The 16438-nt window shown below is 41.1% G+C and overlaps 1 protein-coding gene across 1 annotated transcript in view; it reads right to left on the bottom strand.

The window, feature by feature from the left end:
- Positions 1-15883, bottom strand: part of thnsl2 (threonine synthase-like 2) — a 78537-nt gene extending 62654 nt beyond the window's left edge. Inside the window, exon 1 of the mRNA XM_061876797.1 lies at positions 15738-15883. The gene's annotated coding sequence lies outside the window, so the exon portion shown is untranslated. The remainder of the gene's footprint in view (positions 1-15737) is intronic.
- Positions 15884-16438: the final 555 nt, after the last annotated feature.

The raw sequence follows: 16438 nt of genomic DNA, 5'->3' as shown, positions 1-16438 counted from the left end.
GACCAATGAAGTGGCAGCTGGTTGCATAATTTCTGTAATATTTTATTGTCTTTTGTGTACTTTGATGTGTCCCTCCTTTTTCATGTATTCTTACCTTATTTTTGTAGTCTTCTTGAACCTGCATTAGTGTACTGCAACCCCCTTGTGCATACTTGCCAACCCTCCCGAAATTCAGCGCCTCTCCCGAAAACCTCCCGGAATAAATTTTCTCCCGAAATTCAGCTGGAGCTGGAGGCCACGCCCCCTCCAGCTCAAACATGCACAGTTCGAAGTTTGAAAAGGAGGATTGTAGGTGGATCTGACGGCATTTAAAGTCATTTTTTAAAACGACTGCTAATCCTCTTCCTTTTCGACCGGACAACCGCGGAGAAGTAAAGTAGGAACACTCCGGAGGCAGAAGTTCATTAGGAGGGGCGGACTCACCGGCTCTCAGCCATGTTTCCGTCACACAGAGGTATTTAAGTTCGCTGCCCGCGGGAAGTGAAGAAGTCCTTCAGGATAAACGTTTTGTTTGTCAAAGATCTTGCGTTCACAAGACCGAACGTGCCGGGGGCCAGCACGTCCAAGGGCGCAGCTAATCCAGGTCGGGCCCGACACACAGCCCACAGGTGGCGGGGGAGAGGAGCCACAGGGCGGATCTTGCGTTCACAAGACCAAACCTTGTGGCGGCCAGTACGTCCAAGGGCACAGCTAATCCAGGTCGGGCCCGACACACAGCCCCCAGGTGGCAGGGGAGAGGAGCCACGAGGCGGGAAAGGAAGGCAGGAATTCGGCCAGGTGAAAAAGCTGACTGAGACATCGAAAAAACAACGTCGAAGTTGATCATATCAGTGGGAAAAGGGCAAATCACATACTGGCGCCATCTTCTGGAAACTCGGAAGTGACGTTACTCAAATAGTGAAAGGTAAGTGTTGTTGTTTTTTAGTACCCAGCAAGCACAGTACAGTTAGTAAAACAACTGTGTTTTTATTACTGTGTATTTGATAGGTCCCGTCTGAAATTCAATTATTTATTTTATTCATACATATAATAAAATAAATACATATAGCTAGAATTCACTGAAAGTTAAGTATTTCTTACACACATATATATATATATATATATATATATATATATATATATATATATATATACATATATATATATATATTAAATATATACATATGTATATATATATTAATTACAGCCAATATAAAAATATTGGCTGTAAATATACTCTCCTCTTAACCACGCCCCCCGCCCCAATGTGAGTGTGATAGTTGTCTGTCTATTTGTGTTGGCCCTGGGATGAGGTCCTGGAGGGGGTTGCTGGAGCCTATCTCAGCTGCATTCAGGCGGCAGGCGAGGTACACCCTGGACAAATCGCCACCTCATCACATATATCAATATATAATATATAATGTATATATAATATGTAAATATTACATATATGTTATATTTTATATTGCTACTATGGTAAATTTTAGTCTACTTTATACCTGCATTATCCTTTCCATCCTTACCCTTTCCGTCATTTGTAACTGAGCTACTGTGTGGAACAATTTCCCTTGTGGATCAACAAAGTTTGTTTAAGTCTAAGTCTAGGTAAAAAACAACAACTTTATGTTTCTCAAAGGATGGACAAAAGAGGAAATAATCAATATTGTGAAAAAAAGGTGAATCCAAGACCTCAACTGATTGTAATGTAATTTTTTGTTTTTTATAAAGTCAGGAAATACGTACCCGGACGCAGGAGAACCTTAGGTATGACCAATGTAAAAACCTATATCTATTTGGTATTGGATTATTAACAAAATGTGTAGTATCACCTAAAACTTATGTCAAGTATCCAAACAAGAAAGGAATGAGTGCTTATTACATTTTAACATAAGTCTAGATAGAACGTGTTAAAACAAAAAGCATGTCGATATTAACGGCAAATAACAAGTACACTAATAATCAATTTTTACCACTTGCGCCTCATAATTTTGACAAAATAGTGGAATGAAAAAAGATACAATGTGTTAGTGCGTAAGGAGCCTTTGTTTGCTTAATTACTACTAAAAGAGAAGTTGTCCAGAATGTTCACTATCTTAATTAATGACAAAATTCTTCTTTGATTGCAATAAAAAACTTATGTTTAATGTATCATACAATGTTCTATTAAAATAAAGCCAATACTATTTATTTTGTGGTACCCTTTATTTGGAAAAGTATCAAAAAGTATTGAAAGGCATTTTGTTACCGGTACCAAAATATTGGTAATGGGACAACCCTAGTAGTTTACAGTAGTTTACCACGGTTACCACCACCAAGTAGGGAGTGAATATTCATGTAAGACAATTGCTGACATTAAACAATATTCATAGGTTCTCGTATTATCCATTAACCTACCCATTGTACAGCACTTTGGCTAGCCCTGTGGTAAACTTTAAATGTGCTTTATAAATAAAGTTGATTTGATTTGCTTTGAATATTGCAAAGCATTGAGCTAATACAGTACGTCAGACAACTTGCAAAAGTTGGCACAAAATACAAATACTGTATGTCAAGTTCCCAGCTATATTAAAGTAAAATTGTAACATTCAAAAACCTTTATTTTAATTCAAACAGATTAGGTGTGATGATCCGTTGCCCAGATCATGTTTTCCTTAGTTTAGTATTTCCTTAGTTCTTGATTTAGTTTGGTTTCAGCACCTTGGTTTTTTTCTTTGTTGCCATGGGTGCTGATTATTGTCACCCGCCTCTGATTAGTGGTTGGGACGCTCACCTGCCAATGGTCACTAATCAGAGACAGAGACATGTACCTGGGGATAAGTTGATTGGCAACACTAAATTGGCCCTCGTCAATGGATGTGAGTGTGAACTCTGCATGTTACCTTAACATATTCCGAGGTCACATTGTTATGGGAGATTCAAAGGCTAAGTCTGACATACCAATACGTGCTTGGACACGTTCCAAAAGAATGTTACGATGAACAATGTTGAAAGCAGCGCTAAGATCAAGTAGCAGCAACATGGATGGACACATCAGCATCCGGAGTTAGCAATATATCATTAGTCACTTTTGCGAGGGCTGTCTCTGTAGAGTGATTTGCCCTGAAACCTGATTGTAAGGGTTCACAGAGATTGTCAAACGCTAAGTACTCATTTATATGCTGTGAAATACTTTTTTTGAGGATTTTCGAGAGGGGTCAGGATGAAAATTAGGATCGTGGTTTGAGCAGAGGATGAATAACCGCTTTTTTGAATGCTAAGGATACCGTGACAGAAAAAAGTAATCAGTTAATAATAATTAGCACTGATGGTGTTATGACCCGCTGCCCGGATCATAGTCTATTTACGTTTTTGGTTCACTTGTGTTCTCAGCAACTTTTGAGTTTGTGTGTCTCAGTTGCCATGACGGCAGATTACATTCACCTGCCTCTGGTGAGTGTTCGGGACGCACATCTGTTGCCCGGGCACAAATCAGAGGTCTATTTAGTCCATGCCCTGAACTCACTCGGTCTGGCTTACAAAGTTGCTTTTGCAACAAATGACGACTTTTGTTTCCTGCTCTGAACCTGCTAGCTTCCACGCTAGGCTCTTTACTTGCTAGCTCCCACGCTAGTCCCTTTAGTTTTGCCTTCCGTGCCATGAGCAAGTTTTTGTTTGGTCCCGTATAATTATTTATTAAATAAATAATTTCCTACCTGCACGCTGTGTCCAAAGCCTGATCTGCATTCCTGGGAGAACAAACCCTGCATCACGATGCGACCCGTTCATCACAGTAGGAAGCCAGCAACAAAAAGTTCTCTCGCTGCGGGCATGGAGGAAGTGGATGAAGGTGCTTGGATGGTGCTCCGAGCTTTGGAAGCAGAGACGCTTCGCTGTTCTCCAGATGACGAGATGATGTGGGGACCTGGAGGTGTTTTGTTCCCGATCGACTCCATGTCTGCTCTCAGCCAGCTCGCACGCATCAGCGAAGGCGGAAGTCGCACAAAAAGGCTTCGGCTCGCGACAGAGACGCGCCAAGACCGCACTTTTTCCCTCCGGAACACAGCCAGCTACAAGCAGCCCAGGTGTTTGGTAATTCAATCGACCACTTTGCCAAATATTTCTCCGACTGGCCTGTCAAACACTGGGACTGCAGCAATAGTGACGTCATTCCGTTGGCGCCTCCTGATTACTTCCCCCCGTCCACTTTTGATGACGTCAGAGACGAAGACATTTTTTTAAATTCTGTTAATTCTTTATATCAGCCACTTCCAAATGACTTTAATTCTACTATTAAACATTATCAAGACATTTTTGTTAAATCTAGGTCTAGTCAGTCCCAGTCACCTTCTGACTTTCAAGCTCCGCCCCAAATGACTTTGGTCCCACCCTCTATGGCTCAAGCTCCACCTCTGTCTGCTGTGCCACCTGCTGCTCAGCCTACTCCACTTCCTGCCCAGCCATCTTCCGGGACACCCCTTGAAAAATACAGTCCTGCTTGGATGGATGAGTAGTACCGGAAGGTACTTATTGAACTGAAACTGGAGGAACAATCCCAATCAGCAAAGGACACTCTGCCTGCTATTGAGGCTTTTGACGACTCTCCTCGACAGTCCCATATTGGGTGGGGTGTATAATAAACATTTTGGACAATCAAAAGGGGAGGAGTCTACCCCTCTCCTTACCTCCCCCCACCCATCCCTTAAGACTGTTCCATACCGCACAGAACGCGCCTGGGATCAGCTGCTGAGTGCTTTGCTATTTATTGGGAAGGCACAGCTGCACCCAGCCAGGAAGTAAACCTCCGGCCCGGCCACCACCACCAACCCTTCAGCATGTTAAGCCGTAACCTCCAGCTCGGCCACCACCACCAGCCCTTCGGCATGCTAAGCCGCAACCTCAGGCCCGGCCACCACCACCAGTCCTTTCGCATGCTAAGCCACTTCCGCCAAGGTCACGACCAACACGTGCTCCAAGTCTGGTTTCCACACCAGCATCTGCTTCCACGACGACGGCGCCACCTCCTGCTTCCACAACAACACCCCCGCCTCCTGCTTCCACGACAATGGCAGCAACTGCGCCTCCTGCTTCCACGACGATGCCTCCTGCTTCCACGACGATGCCTCCTGCTTCCACAACGAAGTCTGCTCCTTCCTCGTCCTCATTGTCGTCTCAGCAACCTCGAGCTGTCCGGTTCCGCATGCAGCAATCAGGGGCCCACATGCGGCTCTCTCAGAGGTCAGTTATTGGACGCCAGTGAAGCAAACAGCAGCAACGCCAAAGACATTGTTTTAGAACACTCCGGCTGCTGAACTTCTGGCGCCACTCACGGTCACCTTCTTGGCGGCCACGGATGTGGCCGTTCCGAGGTCGCCCACATCGACAATTGCAGCAGCGGCGTTCCCTTCGTCGCCGCCACCTGACTTGTCCCCGGTGGATTCGGGGACATTTGACCTGATGACCCACCACCAAGTCCTCCCTCCGCCCTCCCTTGACTCTTGAACTGTCTCTTAGTTTTTTTTGGGTTGTATTTTTTCAAAGGGACATCTGGAATTTGTCCTTTAGGTCTTGGTTGTATTTGTGAATATCGATAAATAGTAAGTGTTAATAATAGGTTTGCTTCTTTGAACATGTTGCATGTATGCTGACAAGGTCAATCTAGCTCTTATTAACACGGTATTTATTCTAAAGGGAATTCTAAATTGTGCTGGTGATTCCAGAGGCATGCAGGGGTGTTCACAAACGGACGACCACAGCTGAAGTGGATTGTGAGCTTGGAGGGGTCCTGAAACTGGTCACTTTTCGAAAGGGAAGTTCAAAGTTTGAGGTACGGAGAAGATAAGATATAATAATTTTGAATTCCATTTTATTGAAGTTCCACAGTATGTCTTTTGAATTTGCAATTATAACTACTTGCAGGAGAAGAGGAGGAAGAGTGAGGTCAAAAAAGGAAAAATAAACAATCAAAAGAACAGAGATAGTAACAGTGAGATGAGTGAACAGGTAAATGATAAAGTAATTATGCCATTTTTTAAAATACAATTCATGAAGAACCCAGTTCTTTGTTGAATTCGCTATTATAAATACTTGCACTTGCAGGAAGCGACGGCGAAGAAGGGCAAACGGAAATATACAAAGGAAAGGGACAGTGAGAGTGACAGTGAGATGAGTGAGAATAATTGCATAATTGGCATAAAGTAATTATGCCAATTTTTTAATTCAATTCATGAAGATACCAGTTATGTGTTGAATTTGCAATTATAAATACTTGCAGGAAGCGACGGCGAAGAACATGGATAAAGCCAAGAAAACGGACAGTGAGCGTGACAGTGAGATGAGTGACCAGGTATATGAGAAGTATTTATGCCAATTCTTCATTTCAATTTATTAAGATCCCAGTTCTTTGTTGAATTTGTGATTATAACTAATTGCAGGAAGCGAAGAAGAAGAAAACAGGGAAAGGGAGAGGGGAAAAGAACCAAGCAAACGGGACAGTGAGACCAGTGGGCATTGAGCAGGTAAACAAGGAGTAAATTATGCCATGTTTTAATTGAATTCAATTCATCTACATTCCAGTGCTGTCTTTGTTGTATTTGTGAATATCTATTATTATTTACTTCCAGGAAGAGAACTTACAAGAAGGGGCAGGAGTACACTGACGTGTACAAAAAAGACCACTGCATTGTTCTTATCATAATTATATTATAGTATACTGCATTTCCATTGTATTATAATTATCACTAATAAAGAATTTGAGTTTAATTTTCTGTTTGAGTGTTAGTCCTGACCATATAGCACAAAAACAGACAAAAAGAGCATGTTCCTAAACAGTTCCCTAAATGTTCTAGCCAAACGTTCATGGCTTATGTTCTGCTAACTTAGCAAAAACTCCACAGAAATGAGTTCTGGGAACGTTACTAACAAACGTTCCCAGAACAATGGCACAACGTTATCCTAACATGCACATAATGTTCAATTGTTACCTGGATAATGGATATTAAAATCCAGCATTATAATTATATTATCTGTGTGAATCACTAGATCAGCAACAAACTCTGAACATTCACTGATAAAGTCCGAGTAGGGCCCAGGGGGGCGATAGACAACAGCTAGATAGAGAGGGAACGGTGTGACTGATCTCATAGTAAGCACCTCAAATGATTTAAATCATTTGAGGGCGTTCTCTCTCCGCTGCAGGCGCGCCTGCAAGAAATCAGCAATCAACACATCTGTCCGTGATGAGCAACCAGACTTCATGAGCCAGCAGGTCTTGAGATCCAGTGCCAGAACGTAGCTTCTCGTACGCGTACAGTAAGCAAACACGTCTCCAGCTTTTCTCGCATTTGCTATCTCTCTCCCTGTGTTCCCTCCCTATCGTGTTTATTGTATCTCGTGTTGTGTCGTTCCCCAGCTTCCCGTCGCCTTTCCTCATTGTCGAACTGTGTGTCTCGTCTTCCTGGACCCCCTCTGGATTTCCTTTTGCTTCTTTGGACTTCGAAACTCACGCCTGCCCACTGACCACGGCGCCTTGCTCCTGTCCTTGACCATCCGTCTGTCTTACAACTTCCACCTCGATCCCAACATGAGACAATCCTCTAGGTTTACAGTAGTTTACTACGGTTACCACCACCAAGTAGGGAGTGAATATTCATGTAAGACAATTGCTGACATTAAACAATATTGCAAAGAATTGAGCTAATACAGTACGTCGGACAACTTGCAAAAGTTGGCACAAAATACAAATACAGTAGGTCAAGTTTCCAGCTTTTATAAAGTAAAATTGTAACATTCATAAAACTTTATTTCAATTCAAACAGATTAGGTGTGATAATCCGTTGATCCGTTATGTTTATGTTATTTACATGATTACTTGATAATATTTTTTTGTATTAGTGACTGCAATGCTTTAATTTGGGGCAAAAGTTGTTCATATTTATTGTACGCTGTAATCGGTAAACAGCAGTTAGATGATGATGTCACTTCTGCTAAATTACTTCCTGTTGGTTGACTTCCGGTATTCGTTCGAAAGCAAGTCATGCATGTTGCGGTATTCTCTCGTAATTTCTGTTGCCATCCTACACAAAGCGGCTAAGAAGCAATGCCGTAAGTTGTCTTTAATAAGTTAACAATATGTCAGACACGTTAAAAAAGTGTAATAGTGCCGATATGTTAAATACAATTGTCAAACTAGATACAATGTGTTAATAAAGTCATTCAGGCAGACGGGAGTCTTTCTCTGCTGGACATTTTCGGACATTACCGTTACATTTTCATATGTCATTGTAGACAAATATGTACAGAGGCAATAAGTGTGTTGTGTTTCTTTGTTCTTTTCAGTTTTTCACCATCTTGTCTATGAAGAATTGTCAAAAGTAAATGGTCAAGCTTACAACGACGTTCTCTTCATTGACTCCGGTTTGGCTTGGTGTTGAGTTGGTGTTTTTACACGTATTACGAGAACACTAAAGTGAAAAAGGCACGTTCCAGCTGCCCTACGGTATCAACATGGCGACAAGTTACAGCGGAAGCAGCAAAACGTCAGTATCCACAGCAAGCGCAGATCTTGTTAGAGCTAAAGCAGCAGCCGCGAAAGTACGAGCGTCCTACGAGCGTCGTACGCAAGCCAACAATAATAACTTTGATTTATATCACGCTTTTCTAGACACTCAAAGCACTCACATAGAAGTGGGACTCATCATTCACATCTGGTGGTGGTAAGCTACATCAGTAGCCAGAGCTGCCCGGGGGTAGACTGACGGAAGCGTGGCTGCCAGTTTGCGCCTACGGCCCCTCCAACCACCACCTATATTCATTTATCATTCATTCACCAGTGTGAGCGGCACCGGGGGCAAAGGGTGAAGTGTCCTGCCCAATGACACAACGGCAGCGATTTTTTGGATGTCAATTGGTGGGAAGCGAACCTGCAACTCTCAGGTTTCTGGCCGGCCACTCTACCCACTACGCCATGCCGACTCCGAAGAAGCTAAGCTTAAAATGGAAGAAGCAAAACTAGTGAAGTGAAATTATGTTTATATAGTTCTTTTTCCTTAAGTGACTCAAAGCGCTTTATATAGTGAAACCCAATATCTAAGTTACATTTAAACCAGTGTGGGTGGCACTGGGAGCAGGTGGGTAAAGTTTCTTGCCCAAGGACACAACGGCATTGACTAGGATGGCGGAAGCGGGGCTCGAACCTGCAACCCTCAAGTTGCTGGCATGGCCGCTCTACCAACCGAGCTATACCGCCCCAACTAAAACTGGAAAAGGCTCATAATCAATTAGAAACAAGGGGAATAAGCACGGAATTAGAAGTGCTGACACTACAACGAGAAGCAGACGCAGCTGAGCCGGAAGCTCAAGTATTGGAGGAGGCTTCGGGAACACAATCCACAGGCCATGACAGGAAAACTGAATCTGAAAAGGCAAAAATTGAACGCGCTAGTGAATACGTTCAATCACAGATCGACCTTCAACAGCAGTTGGCATCTCCAGCTGCCTTGTGTCCAGCAATAAATAAGCAACCGTGTCCGTTAACACAAGCTACCATCAACACCTGGCATCTGGATGAAAATACTCCATATATGCAACCCAGTCCTAATAAAACAAACTTTAAGAGCGATAAAGAATCCCACTTATCCACACCAAACTTAAATAAACCAGTTAAAGCTACGACAAACTTCGAAGAAAAAAGACGATCTGGCTCAAACATACGTGCTCCGCCCTATGTTCCCCGACAGGTTCCACAAGCCAGCATGCCGTCTTCAGATGAACCGTTGGCCCACTATTTGGCAACATGAGATCTCATCACCTCAGGACTGTACTACTTCGCCGATAAACCAGAAGATTATAGCGCATGGGAGTCGTCATTCACTACAGCGGTCAGTGGTGCTCACCTCACAACAACCCAAGAACTAGACCTCATGACAAAATGGCTTGGTAAGGAGTCTGGAGAACATGTGAGACACATCCGCTCAATGTATGTAAGCCATCCAGAACTGGCTCTACACAAAGCATGGGAGAGACTGCGTGACTGTTATGCTGCTCCTGAAATAATTGAAAAATCACTATTTGATCGGCTGGACAATTTCCCCAATATTTCTAATAAAGACAACGCTAGGCTACATGAACTGGGAGATTTGCTCATGGTAATTCAAGGTTTCAAGGAGAACGGCTATGTCACCGGCTTGTCCTATCTGGATACGTCACGAGGAATTAGGCTGATTGTGGACAAGATTCCTACTTACTGGCCTTCAGGAAAAATGGGTTTTTGTACAAAGAACATAATAACGGTCGCTTCCCTCCCTTCCACTACTTCTGTGTTTTTGTGTGCTCCTAGGCAAAGAAACAAAATGACCCCAGTTCCACCTACCAGTACAATACAACTGCTAACCTTGACAAACACATTGCAAAAGGTTTTAACGCCAACAGACCCATCACAGTGCACAAAAACATTTTAACAACCAATAGTGAACCCAATGGACGTTGTCCTCTACACAACAAACCACACCCTCTTAAGAGATGCAAGACATTCCAAAACAAATCCCTGGATGATAGAAAGGCCTTTTTGAAGGAAAAAGGGATATGTTTTAAATGTTGTTCCTCAGTTTCACATCTCGCCAAACACTGCCAGTCTTCTGTGAGGTGTTATGAATGTGGAAGCACTCATCATGAGGCAGCAATGCATCCTGGTCCATCCCCTCAAATGGCCAAGGCTCCTCCACCTCTTAAAGAGAATGGCGGGTAGGGAGAAGAACAATATAACATGCCTGATGTTACCACGAGCTGTACATAGGTTGGCGGTCAAGGTCAGTGGGGGCGCTCATGCTCAAAAATATGCCTTACTAAAACGTACCATAAAGACTTCAAGGACAAGGCCATCAAAGCCTATGTAATTTTGGATGACCAAAGTAATCGATTACTAGCAAGACCAGAATTATTTAAAATGTTCAATGTGGAAAGCAAACCAATCACCTATTATCTCAGAACTTGTTCTGGCCTTGTAGAGGCACACAGCAGGGAGGCTGAGGGGTTTCCAGATTGAGTCCCTAGATGGTAAAGTTCACATCTCACTTCCAACACTCCTCGAGTGTCAAGAAATTCTAAATAATCGGAATGAGATCCCAACACCAACTGCAGTTTTGCATCAACCCCATCTCCATCACATTGCCAAACACATCCCCGAATTGGACCCAGATTCCCAAATACTCCTGCTCCTTGCAAGAGATGTAATCAGGGCACACAAGGTCAGACAGCAAGTAAATGGACCACACAACACTCATTTTGCACAACGTCTGGATTTAGGCTGGGTGGTGTTGGGAGAAGTGTGTTTAGGCAATACGCACAAACCAACAATTAATTCAATGAAAACAAACGTATGGGAAAATGGACATCATTCCATCTTTCAACCCTGCACCAGCGTCATGTGTGTTAAGAAGCAACAAACCTTCAACTAGTCCTGCAAATCCCAAGAAAGGATGCTCGGATCGACAGTTTTCAACCAGACTGAATATGATAACAAACCCGCTCCGTCAATGGATGACCTCTTTTTAAATACTTTGTTGACACATATCATTTCCTGGTGTTTGCGGGCCAGATAGCGCTCACATTTAGATTTCAAATATAGGTTTAGATTTACTTTCAACATTTTTATTCAACATTTAGGTTGGGATTTAACATTTACCGCTCACATTAACATTTAAGATTTAGGTTTACAGTTGACATTTCGTGCTCACATTTAGGTTTGGATTTATATTTAAGATTTAGGTTTAAGTTTAAGTTTATTTCGAACATGCAAGCATAAAACATGATACATCACAATTTCCAGTTTCTCTTTTCAACATGTTCGAAAAGGAGTAGGAAGAAGCAGAGTTTATTTAATCCTACCCCTTTTCTTTACGTAACAGTTGCTAAAACTTTTGTTCACTTCCTGTTCTCAACATATTCACAATATACTCCATAAGTAATAAGTAATCACAATAAAAAATGAATAAATAAATAATTGGTGAAGTAAGTTTTATTCCATACGATGAGATAAGTAAGATTATTTTGAGAATGATTGGGTGAATAAAATCAGAATGTTTATCATGGTTCTTCTTTTTTGTACTTTGTAAACACTTCCAGTTTGAAGAGTTTCTTGATGTGGATAATATTAGTACATTGTTTGATTGCTTTGCTTAATCCATTCCATAATTTAATTCCACATACTGATTCACTGAAGGTCTTAAGTGTTGTACGTGCGTACAAATGTTTTAAATTACATTTTTCTCTAAGATTATATTTCTCTTCTTTTGTTGAGAAGGATTGTTGTATATTCTTGGGAAGCAGGATATAAATTTGCTTTGTGTATAATTTTAGCTGTTTGCAATTTCACTATGTCGTGGAATTTCAGTATCTTTGATTCAATAAATAAAGGGTTTGTATGTTCTCTATGTCCAACATTATGTATTATTTTTACTGATGTTTTTTGTAACACACTGTTAGTGATTGAAGTGTACTTTTGTAATTATTTCCCCATATTTCTACACAGTAACTCAGATATGGTAACACTAGTGAGCAGTAGAGAATATAAAGTGATTTTTGGTCTAGAACATATTTGGCTTTCTTCATTATTGATTTACATTTAAGGTTTACATTTAATATTTAGATTTAAAATTTAGGTTTGTATTTAACATTTTGGGTTGGATTTAACATTTAGCACTAACTTTTAAGATTTAGGTTTGCATTCAAGATTTAGATTCAGTATTTAGCACTCACATCTAGAGTGAGTGGTACACCCCCCCTCCCGGTCCTCGCCAAGGTTTATCATAGTCATCATAGTCACTGTCACCGACGTCCCATTGGGTGTGAGTTTTTCCTTGCCCTTATGTGGGCTCTACCGAGGATGTTGTTGTGGTTTGTGCAGCCCCTTGAGACACTTGTGATTTAGGGCTATATAAATAAACATTGATTGATTGAAACATTGATTTGGATTTAGATTGAAAGGCCTACTGAAATGAGATTTTCTTATTTAAACGGGGATAGCAAGTCCATTCTATGTGTCATACTTGATCATTTCGCGATTGCCATATTTTTGCTGAAAGGATTTAGTAGAGAACATCGACGATAAAGTTTGCAACTTTTGGTCGCTAATAAAAAAGCCTTGCCTTTACCGGAAGTACGTGCGTGTGACGTCACTGGTGTGAGGGCTCCTCACATCCTCACATTGTTTATAATGGGAGCCACCAGCAGTAGGAGCAATTCGGACCGAGAAAACGACAATTTCCCCATTAATTTGAGCGAGAAATGAAAGATTTGTGGATGAGGGTATTGATAGTGAAGGACTAGAAAAAAAATAAAATAAAAAGCGACGGCTCCGGGCGGCGGCAGTGTGAGCGTTTCAGATGTAATTAGACACATTTAATAGGATAATTCTGGAAGATCCCTCATCTGCTTATTGCTTTAATAGTGTTTTAGTGAAATTGTAAAGACATACCTCGAGGTCGGATGGCTGCGGTGAACACGCCAGTGTCTCATACAGAAGCCAAGGAGCCAAGCTCACAGCTACCTTTTTTACAGCTACTGCAGGAGGACGAATAATCCACTGATGTTTTCGGCAAGATATATATATATCACAATTTTCCCATCCAAAAACCTGCTGGTTGACTTAGAGAAACATGTTCGCTTGACCGCTCTGTGTTAAAGCTTCACAACAAACAAAGAAACACCAGCTGTGTCTCGGTGATAAAGACAGCTGCAATACACCACTTTCCACCAACAGCATGGTTCTTTATAGTCTCCATTATTAATTGAACAAATTGCAAAAGGTTCAGCAACACAGATGTCCAAATTACTGTGTAATTGCGCGATGAAAAGAGCTACTTTTAGCCATAAGTGGTGCTGAGCTAGTATGTCGCCTCCAACCCGAAACGACAAACACACGTCATCAAACCCGTCATCAGTCCGCGACATTTTCAACAAGAATCACCGCGGGAAATTTAAAATTGTAATTTAGTAAATTAAAAAGGCCGTATTGGCATGTGTTGCAATGTTAATATTTCCTCATTGATATATAAACTATCAGACTGCGTGGTCGGTAGTAGTGGGTTTCAGTAGGCCTTTAATGTCTAGCGCTCACATTTAGATTAAAAATGTGGGTTTGTATTTCACATTTTGGGTTAGATTTAACGTTTAGTGCTAACTTTTAAGATTTAGGTTTAGATTCAAGATTTAGATTCAGTATTTAGCACTCACATCTAGATTTGAATTTAGATTTAACATCTAGCGCTCAAATTTAGATTTAGATTTCAAATGTAGGTTCATATTTAACTTTCATATCCAACATTTAGGTGTATATTTAAAGGCCTCCTGAAATGAGATTTTCTTATTCAAACGGGGATAGATGGTTCATTGTATGTGTCATACTTGATCATTTCGCGATATTGCCATATTTTTGCTGAAAGGATTTAGTAGAGAACATCCACAATAAAGTTGGCAATTTTTGGTGCCTATCCGCGCATCTCTAATAGCGACGTTCGAGAAAAAAAAAATAAATAAAAAACAGTTAAAAAAAAACGCGATTGCATTGGGACGGATTCAGATGTTTTTAGACACATTTACTAGGATAATTCTGGGAAATCCCTTATCTTTCTATTGTGTTACTAGTGTTTTAGTGAGTTTAACAGTACCTGATAGTCGGAGGGGTTTGTCCACGGGTGTCTTGACGCCAATGTCTCAGCGAAGATGACGGCAGCTTTATGGACGGGGCAAGCTCAGCTTATCTCCGGTTAGAAGCGACTTTTTACCACAATTTTCTTACCGAAAACTGCTGGTTGTAAAGTTTCACCTCCCGGCTAAAGGTTCCCAACTCCATCTTTCTACTTTGACTTCTCCATTATTAATTTAACAAATCGCAAAAGATTCAGCAACACAGATGTCCAAAATACTGTGTAATAATGCCGTTAAGGCAGACGACTTTTAGCTGTGTGTGTGTGTAGCGCTAATATTTCCTAACAATCCATGACATCACGCGCACACGTCATCATTACACGACGTTTTCAAGAAAAAACTCCCGGGAAATTTAAAATTGCAATTTAGTAAACTAAAAAGGCCGTATTAGCATGTGTTTCAATGTTAATATTTCATCATTGATATATAAACTATCAGACTGCGTGGTGGGTAGTAGTGGGTTTCAGTAGGCCTTTAACATTTTTTCTGTCAAAAAAAAAAAAAAATCAATTACATTTAGTGATGAAATCTTAAGTACTTTGTTGCCACATATCATTTCCAAGTGTAAAATGAAGTCGAGGACCAGATCTGGCCCCCGGGCCTTAAGTTTGACACCTGAGTTTTCAGCACATCAACATCGGATCAAATATTCAATCTCAATTATACCATAGAAATGGACTATAGTCTGTCATTTTTTAGAAAGAATGAAGGCTGGAATAATTCCAAAGACATACCGTCCCAAAAACAGGAGTAGAAGTGTCACATGGAATCAGTTTTGGAAAGACGAAGCCCCAATACAATATTGCAGCTTTGGCGAGAGCTGTGGTACAAAATATTGTTTTGTACCACACTGGAAAACGATAAATGTCCGCTAAAATCGCAAATTTTGTGTACAGCGTGTTTACTAAAATGGACGTTTTGAAGTTTGTAGCGGAATACATCAGATAAAGGAGCAATTTAGAGGACGAAAAAGGCAATTAAACGGAAGGAGGGAGAGAAAAAAAGAACAAAATAGCACATTCCACAACACATTGTCAATAGTCCCAAGTTAACATTTTGTTGAATTGTTTAATACTCACAAAGTAAATCACTTCTTGGTTGTTGCTGTAATCTTGATCTGGTCGACGACGTGACACGCATCGAGTTCACGTTTAATGTCACTGTGAGGGGCGGGGCCGGCGTTAGGTCGATATATTTATCCGTATCGTCAATGCCATACAAAAACCGAACGAAATCGATATTTTCCAATATCCTTCTGTTATTTTAACACATCACTTTGCTGCGTTGCTAAAAAAAAAAAAATTGATGAAGTGAAGTGAATTATATTTATATAGCGCTTTTTTCAAGTGACTCTAAGTGTTTATATTGTGAAACCCAATATTTAAGTTTACATTTAAACCAGTGTTGGTGGCACCGGGAGCAGGTGGGTAAAGTGTCTTGCCCAAGGACACAACAGCAGAGGCTAGGATGGCGGAAGCAGGGATGGAACCTGCAACCCTCAAGTTGCTGGCACAGACGCTCTACCAACCGAGCTATACTGGTATACTATAGCAGTGTTTCTCAACCTTTTTTTCGTGATGTACCCCCTGTGAACATTTTTTTAATTCAAGTACCCCCTAATCAGAGCAAAGCATTTTTGGTTGAGAAAAAGAGATAAAGAAGTAAAATACAGCACTATGTCATCAGTTTCTGATTTATTAAATTGTATAACAGTGCAAAAACTTGTTGAAAAATAAACAAGTGATTCAATTATAAATAAAGATTTCTACACATAGAGTTG

The sequence above is a fragment of the Nerophis ophidion genome, linkage group LG17, assembly GCF_033978795.1.
Source record: "Nerophis ophidion isolate RoL-2023_Sa linkage group LG17, RoL_Noph_v1.0, whole genome shotgun sequence".
NCBI lineage: Eukaryota > Metazoa > Chordata > Actinopteri > Syngnathiformes > Syngnathidae > Nerophis > Nerophis ophidion.
Note: the sequence above shows the minus strand (reverse complement) of the source record. Positions and strands in the feature narration are given on the sequence as shown.